General features: G+C 40.6%; 1 pseudogene; it reads right to left on the minus strand.

Moving 5' to 3' along the window:
- Positions 1-3953: 3953 nt before the first annotated feature.
- Positions 3954-5793, minus strand: LOC143684431 (RNA-binding motif protein, X chromosome-like; annotated as a pseudogene).
- Positions 5794-8838: the final 3045 nt, after the last annotated feature.

An 8838-nucleotide genomic window follows, 5' to 3' on the forward strand; every position in this document is an offset into this window, starting at 1 on the left:
TAATCCTGGGAGCCAGACAGACTTTTTTCTTTTAAAATGGTTCCAAACCTTTTTTTTTCCCCTCAATTTTAAAACCCTGCTCTGGGTTCAAAAGGGCAATGAATTTTATTGAGTTGACTGAGAGGGGGTAATTAACCTTTTAATTTGAAGCATTTGAAAATAAAGTAGCCCAATCTAAAAGTGTATGTCCATTGGACTAATGTCAAGACTTAGAAGTAGATCCTTTGAGGTGGAGGACACCTAACCCACTCCGGTGCAGCTTCCACCTTTGTGCTGACGTGGTTTTAGAGGACAGCTCTTGTGGGTGCCTGCAAGGGCTGAGAAATGGTAGCAGTGACTTGCGACCCTCAGCAAAAAGCATCTATAGCTGAGCCTACAATGGAAGGGTGCAGTTCCCAAAGAGTTGTCCCCTTTAAAAAACTATTGGTTTCTACAGCTCTGAGCAGTAGTGTTAGATGCATGGTGGAGATACAGCATGGGGCAGCAAAATCAACCACAAAGATAGCATCAGTCCAGTGAGCCTCAGACAGAGCTTTTCCAGCTTGGAAAGTCTCAGTTCTTCCATTTTGGCCTGTGTAAGCCCGAGGTCTCTTTCATAAGATGGGTCAGGTTGGAGTTCCAAGAGTGTGATACTGGTTTTCCTACTAATCTTGGAGAGTTGGTTCTAACCTAGTTCAGGAAATAAAGAAAACCAAATCTAGCTTGAGTGTGTGGAGCAGTTCACACCTGTTCTACATGTAACTGTTGGGTTGAACAATCATGGTTCACGGCATGTATTCAGAAGGTAGCTCAGCTTTCCCTCTAGCTAGAGTCTGTTCTGGCCCTTTGAGATTGTCCTGCAGAGAACTGTGTTAGAGGCTTGGCAAATGCAGCACTCTGACACATTTATTATAGCACTCTGACACAAATATTATAGAAGTGACAGTTTTCTCTAGGGTGATATTATCAGAAGGAAACAGATTCAGGAATGGTCATTGGAATAGTTTATCTAGGCTTCCAAATTCCTTTTGGGAATATGACTTGGGTTGATATGGTGCTCTCCTATGCTGCTTTAGAGGACTGATAGGTCATGAGAGATACTGAAATCAAAGGGGTTTTCTAACTTCTCATTCCTCAACCCTCAAAGTCCAGCATCATTACCTTATTCTAAGATATGGTTTCAAGAACTGTATTTCACAATCCAGATTACCTGGTTATAATTTCCACATTCTGGGTACAATATTTTACTATGCTACTGGTGCCATCTAAGTTACACAGTATTGACAAGAATCAAATAAGCAGAGACTTATTGCACCTATGTAACAAAGACCAGTCTGTGAATAAGGAAATGAATTAAAGACCTAGGAGGGCCTGAGCCCAGTTGGCCTTTCCGGGGAATATCCCAACTTTTTGGCCATGAGTGTGTGATATGCGGGTAGGGGTAAGATAGTTCTTACTTGACAGGTACTTGTGTAAGATGTTTTGCACTCTCTGGGCCTAGATGTTTGAAGCTGACATTCACAAATGGGCCTCTCTAATGTTACTTGTTCGGTTAGGTCTTTTTGTTGGTCACTCCTGTTGTTCCCTCGACTTCTGATTTTGCAGTGGTCCACCCACTGTTAAGATCTCCTTGCTTCCTGGAAGAAACCCACTTATTAGGTAGGTTACCTTTCAAAATGCTTCCTGGACAATATCCTTACCTTGTGTGGCAGGAATGGCCCCAATTGTCTACGTCTGTCTATGTCCATGCCCTTTGTAGTGCTCTCAGTGGGTTCTGTTTTCTCACTTTTTGACCCTACACTAGCCAAGTGACTTGCTTTAGCCCATAAAATTGGTGGGAGTGACATTGTGTTAGTTCTGAGCCTAGGCCTTAAGAGGCTATATGAGTTTTCTATTGCTGCGTTACAGACTACCATAAACTTAATGGCTTAAAATAATATTTATTTATTATCTCACATTTCTGTGGGTCAGAAATCCAGGCTTGGCTGGTCCTCCTATACCAGGTCTCACAAAGCCAAAATTAAAGTTTTGTCCAGGATGGACACTCCTCTGGGAGCTCTTGGAACAAATCTGCTTCTAGAGTGTTGGCCAAAGTCAGTTCAGGTTGTTGGTCAAAGTTAGTACCTTATGGTTGGAGGGCTGAAGTCCTAGTTTCCTTGCTGGTTTTCAGTCAATAGCTTTTAGAGGTCACCCACATTCATTTTCACATGACTCCCTCCATCTTCAAATCAGCATGACATATTGAATCCTTCTCATGCTTTGACTTTGACTTCTTCTGCTACTAGCCTGAGAAAAACGCTCTGCATCTAAGGTGCTCATATGATTAAACCAGGGCCACCCAGATAATCTCCCTTTAGATTAGCTCGAAGCCAACTGATCAGTAACCTTACATTACATCTACAACATCACTTTTCCCATGTAATGTTACAGTCTTAAGTGTGCTGTCTCATCCATATTCATAATAACAAGTGTGAGGATGAGAAGTCTTGAGGGACCATTTTAGGATTCTATCACAGTTCGTCTTCTGCCCCCAATTCATATCCTTTCCATATGCAAAATTAATTTTACCCCTTCCCAAGGTCTCCCAAAGTCTCATCCTATTACAGCAACAACCCAAATCAAAACTGTCATGCAAATCTCATTAGCTCAAAGTCCAAATTCTCATCCTCTAAATCAGATGATGATGCAACTTATAGGTTTGAAAATTCCTGCATCATATTTCTTTTACGTCTGTGGATCTTTGAAACTAAAGAGACAAGTTACCTGCCTCAAACCCTCCCAACTTGCAGTGGTAAGTCAGTGGTAAGACAGGTGTAGGAAAATAGTTAATAGAAATTCTGGTTCGAAGGGCGTAGTGAGGTGGGCCTGGAAGGTAAAAATGTAATCACCGTCCCAAGCAGCTTTGAAATCCAGCCATGAAAATTCCAGCCAGAGTTCCTTGATTAGATTTCAAGTAGTAGTCCTTCAGGATCTTAGATCTGTGCTTTAGGCTCTTGGTTATGCCCTATGAATTACCCTTTCTTTATTGTGAAAGGTAACATGTGTTTGAAGCTGAGTCGTTTTGTCAGCCTGCTTCCTACCAGAATAATTTGGGAGGTTAAAAAGCCTCCATTCATTTTGTACTCTCTCTGCCCATATTTTTGCGGGGGTGAGGGTGGGGTGCATGGTCAGGAATCGTTCCTGGGTCTCCCACATAGAAGATGACCATTCTATCACTGAACCGCCCGTGCACCCTCTCTGTCCATTTTATTCCAAGAGAGTAGTATTTCTGCTTTTTGTAGCTTTTCTTAAGAACTTTGTGGGTCTCATTCCATCAGGTTTGAGCTTCTCTTGAAAAGGTCTGAGTCAAACCCACAGATCTTTTCAAGATAATCCCTTCTCTATCTTTGACAGCTGCTGAGATGGCTGAGGCACCATGCATTTAAGCTTCCTAGAGGGCCTCCCATTTGATTGAGAAGATCTATGATGAACATCCTTAATCTCTTGGAAGGGTTTTTTTTTTTTATGAAATTGAGTACTGAAACATTTTGAGCTCATCCTTTTGAGTTAATGAAATTTAGATGAGATCTGAAGTTTCAGCAAAGGGGTTGTACAGTCACTCATCCAGCCTTTTCTCTACATCATACTTTTTTTAAAACTTTTTTATTAATTAAAAAAATTAACAGACAAAACATTAAGATATCATTCCATTCTACATATACAATCAGTAATTCTTAATATCATCACATAGTTGCATATTCATCATTTCTTAGAACATTTGCATCGATTTAGAAAAAGAAATAAAAAGACAACAGAAAAAGAAATAAAACGATAACAGAGGAAAAAAAAAGATTATACATACCATACCCGTTACCCCTCGCTTTCATTTACCACTAGCATTTCAAACTAAATTTATTTTTATTTATTTATTTTATTTGTTTTTTTTTGTTTTTGGCCAAACTTTTTTATTTAGTATTCTGTAGTCGTTTAACACACACTTAAATGGTCTTACTGGGGGAGGGGGAAAGGGGAGGTTCTTGGAGATTCCTAAGAAAATGTCAGAAAGGCAAAATATGGCCAGCATTATCCATTTGCTTTTTTGGGGTTTACTGGGTGAATAGCACTTTCCTTACATAAGCATTTGATCTCAGGTTTTCATACTGAGAACATTGAGATTTCAGTTTGAAGACATCCTGAAATCCTAAGAGTAGCATTACCCCGACCACCCTCTAATTATCTAAGCTTGTTTGTATAAGCAGAAAGATTCATCTCTCCATTTTAGATGGCTAGATGTTTGTGGAAGCTTTTAGGCGTGCTTGCCGCATTTACTGGGAAAAATCAGAAAGTGGCCTTTAGGGACACTTTTACTTGGAAAGTTACAACAGTAATACACAAGTCAAGTCTTACACATTTAACATTTGCTTGTTGAAAGCAATGTCATAAATCAAATAAACATGTTTTACTTTTTCCTCACAAGAACATAAAAATTATGGAGGGGAACTTAACAGGAAATTTAAAAAAGGTAACACAATTTTTCCTTAGTAGTCCTTGGGTAGTTATAACAGTTTCCACTTTTTGTTCGTTTCTTTGAACAGGGATTTTGGTCCAAAGTTGTATTTGTTTTTAGTATCTGCTTCTGCCTCCCCCTCTATCAGATCGACTTCCTCCACGGCCACCACCTCTTGGTGCTCCGTGGCTTGAACTGCTGTAGGAATCACGTGGAGGAGGGTACCCCCTTTCCATAGAAGGGGGAAGCCCTCTTTCTTGTCTGCCAACACGATCATGACCACTTGAGTAGAGATCACTTCGGCTGCCTGAGTAACTGTCTCGACTTCCACCATATCCGTCACGTGAGCTGCTGTAATCATCATAGCGACTGCTTCCACCATAAGATTGGGGGGGCCCTCGTGTAGATGGAGCACTACGTGAGTTACCATAACTCTCCTATGAATCTCTGTAGGATCCTCCACTCGGATGATCTGAATAGTCTCGATCACGACCATAGCCATCTCTATCACTATAGCCTCTTGATGGATAGTCATCACGTGAACTGGAATGACCATAATCATGATATGTATAATCTCTTGGTGGTGGTGCATAATCTCTTGTATCACGAGAACTTGGGTAATCCCTGCTTGAATAGCTGTCTTTAGTAGAATACCCATCATCTCTTGGGGACAAATAAACATCTCTACGAGAGGGCAGAGGTTCCTTTTGTGGTGGGCCTCCATAACTATCTCTTCCACGTGATACAGGAGCTCTTCCTCCCATTCCACTGCTGCTGCGAACTGGTCCTGAGGGGGCAGATCTTTTAGGAGGAGGACCCCCACTTCGTAGTGGCGGTCCTCTTTTTACTGGAAGTGGTCCCCTGGAAGAACTCATGTCAAAATTCATGGAATAGCCACCATCATCCATGTGTCCTCCACGTGAGGGAGGTCCCCTTGTTCCTCCACTTCCTCCTCTTCCGCCTCTAAGACCTCTGGGAGGGCCTCTGCTTCTTGGAGGTGGAGGTGGCCCACGTCTACCAATTTCAAATGATGGTTTAGTGGCTTGTTCCACTTTGATGGCTTTTCCATCTAAAGACTTTCCATTCATGTCTCTGGCTGCATCCTTGGCATCTGCTAGGCTTTCAAAGGTGACGAAAGCAAAACCTCTCGATTTGTTGGTTTCACGGTCTTTCATCAAGAGTACTTCCACTATTCGTCCATATTTGCCAAACACGGCTTCAAGGGCTTTCTCATTTGTTTCTGTATTGAGCCCACCAATGAAGAGCTTTCCTGGACGATCTGCTTCAACCATTTTTCCCCCCAGAGTCGGAGCGAGGTGAGGATGATTTCAAGCTCCCATGAGCTTGCCGACAGATGCTTTCCAGAAGTTCAGCACGCGTAAGGGCTGCCGGGTTGAGTTGGAGGAGAGGAAGGGGAAGCCGCTAGCTCTACTGCGCAACCACTAAATTTAGTTTAACATTTGTTCCCCCTATTATTTATTTTTATTCCATATGTTCTACTCTTCTGTTGATAGAGTAGCTAAAAGGAGCATCAGACACAAGGTTTTCACATTCACAGAGTCTTACTGTGAAAGCTATATCATTGTTCAATCATCAAGAAACATGGCTACTGGAACACAGCTCTGCATTTTCAGGCAGTTCCCTCCAACCTCTCCACTACGTCTTGAACAACAAGGTGATATCTACTTAATGCATAGAATAACCTCCAGGATAACCTCTCAACTCTGTTTGGAATCTCTCAGCCATTGACACTTAGTCTCATTTCACTCTTCCCCCTTTGGTTGAGAAGGTTCTCTCAATCCCTTGATGTTAATTCTCAGCTCATTCTAGGGTTTTTCTCAGTCCTTTGATGCTGAGTCTCAGCTCATTCCAGGATCTCTGTCCCACGTTGCCAGGAAGGTCCACACCCCTGGGAGTCATGTCCCACGCAGAGAGGGGGAGGGTGGTGAGACTTCTCGTCATGTTGGCTGGAGAGAGAGGCCACATATGAGCAACAAAAGAGGCTCTCTTGGGGGTGACTCTTAGGCCTAAATTTTAAGTAGATTTGACTTATCCTTTGTGGGGTTAAGTTTCATATGAACAAACCCCAAGACTGGGGGCTCAGCCTATAGCTTTGGTTGTCCACACTGCTTGTGAGAATATCAAGAATTCAGCTTGGGGAAGCTGAATTTCTCCCCACTCTCACCATTCCCCAAAGGGAGATTGGAAATACTTTTCCAGTCACTGATCAAATCACTCTGGGATTCATCGGGGCATCACTCTGGACAAAACAACAAAATCTCATGTCCTACCTGAGATTCCAAGTACTTATGACATTCAATCAAACTATCTACATGAGTTATATTAGGAAATGCTCTAGTCAAAATATGAATTTTGTAACAAATAAACATTTTTTGCTTTAGTCTCACACATAAGGTGACATTTTAAAGTATTAATTATCATCTATTTTCATAACCTGCAATAATGACATTCCTTTGTTCTTCCTCATGCAAAGACATTTTTAAAATTTGTACATTGTACATTTCACTATTATTATACACTCTAGGCATTCCTAGATTATACCATCTCGATCTTTACCATCTATCTTTCTTTCTGATTTCATTTATGTCCCCAGCCCTCCTCCCTCTATCATTCTCATATGCAGCTTCATTCAGTGTTTTAACATAATTACATTACAGTTAGGTAGTATTGTGCTGTCCATTTCTGAGTTTCTATATTCAGTCCTGTTGCACAATCTGTATCCCTTCAGCTCCAATTACCCAATATCTCACCCTATTTCTATCTCCTGATGGTCTCTGTTACCAAGGAAATATTCCAAGTTTATTCACTAACGTCAGTTCATATCAGTGAAACCATACAGTATTTGTCCTTTTGTTTCTGGCTAATCACACTCAGCATAATGTCCTTAAGGTCCATTCATGTTGTTACATACTTCATAACTTTATTCTGTCTTACAGCTGCATAATATTCCATCTTATGTAAATGTCACAGTTTGTTTAGTCAACTGTCTGTTGATGGACATTTTGGCTGTTTCCATCTCTTGGTAATTGTTAATAATGCTGCTATAAACATTGGTGTGTAAATGTCCATTTGTGTCCTTGGTCTCGTGTCCTTTGAGTAGAGACAGCATATAGATGGGTCCTGTTTTTTAATCCATTCTGCCAGACTATGTCTTTTGATTGGAGAGTTTAATCCATTAACATTTAGTGTTATTACTGCAGGGGTAGTACTTTCTTCTACTATTTTGCCTTCTGGATTTTATATGTCATATCAAATTTTCCCTCTTTTTACCTTTACTCATAGTCTTCCTTTCTACACTCTTCTCCACACCTCTCTCTTCTGTCTTCGTATCTGTCTCTAGTGTTCCCTTTAGTATTTCTTGCAGAGCTGGTCTCTTGGTCACAAATTCTCTCAGTGATTTTTTGTCTGAAAATGTTTTAATTTATCCCTCATTTTTGAAGGACAATTTTGCTGGATATAGAATTCTTGGTTGGCAGTTTTTCTCTTTTAATAATTTAAATATATTATCCCACTGTCTTCTCACCTCCATGGTTTCTGCTGAGAGATCTGCGCATAGTCTTATTGGGCTTCCCTTGTATGCGATGGATTGCTTTTCTCTTGCTGCTTTCAAGATCCTCTCTTTTTCTTTGACCTCTGACATTCTGATTATTAAATGTCTTGGAGTATGTCTATTTGGATCTATTCTCTTTGGGGTACGCTGCACTTCTTGGATCTGTAATTTTAAGTCTTTCATAAGAGTTGGGAAATTTTCAGTGAGAATTTCCTCCATTAGTTTTTCTCCTCCTTTTCCCTTCTCTTCTCCTTCTGGGACACCCACAACACATATATTCATATGCTTCATATTGTCTTTCAATTCCCTGAGTCCCTGCTCATATTTTTCCATTTTTTTCCCTATAGTTTCTGTTTCTTGTTGGATTTCAGATGTTCTGTCCTCCAGTTTTGAAATCCTATGTTCTGTCTCTCGAAATCTACCATTGTAGGTTTCCATTGTTTTTTTCATATCTTCTACTGTGTCTTTCATTCCCATAAGTTCCATGATTTGTTTTTCAGACTTTCAGTTTCTTCTTTTCGTTCTTTCCTTGCCTTCTTTATATCCTCCCTCAATTCATTGGTTTGGTTTTTGGTGAGGTTTTCCATGTCTGTTCGTACATTCTGAATTAATTGTTTCAGTTCCTGTATGTCATTTGAATTGTTGGTTTGTTCCTTTGACTGGGCCATATCTTCAATTTTCCTAGTGTGATTTGTTATTTTTTGCTGGCGCCTAGGCATTTTGTTACCTTAATTAGTTTATTCTGGAGATTGCTTTCACTTCTTTTATCTAGGGTTTTCTTGCTGGATGAATTTGTTGTCTA

Source organism: Tamandua tetradactyla, chromosome 1 (genome assembly GCF_023851605.1).
Source record: "Tamandua tetradactyla isolate mTamTet1 chromosome 1, mTamTet1.pri, whole genome shotgun sequence".
In the NCBI taxonomy this organism is placed as follows: domain Eukaryota; kingdom Metazoa; phylum Chordata; class Mammalia; order Pilosa; family Myrmecophagidae; genus Tamandua; species Tamandua tetradactyla.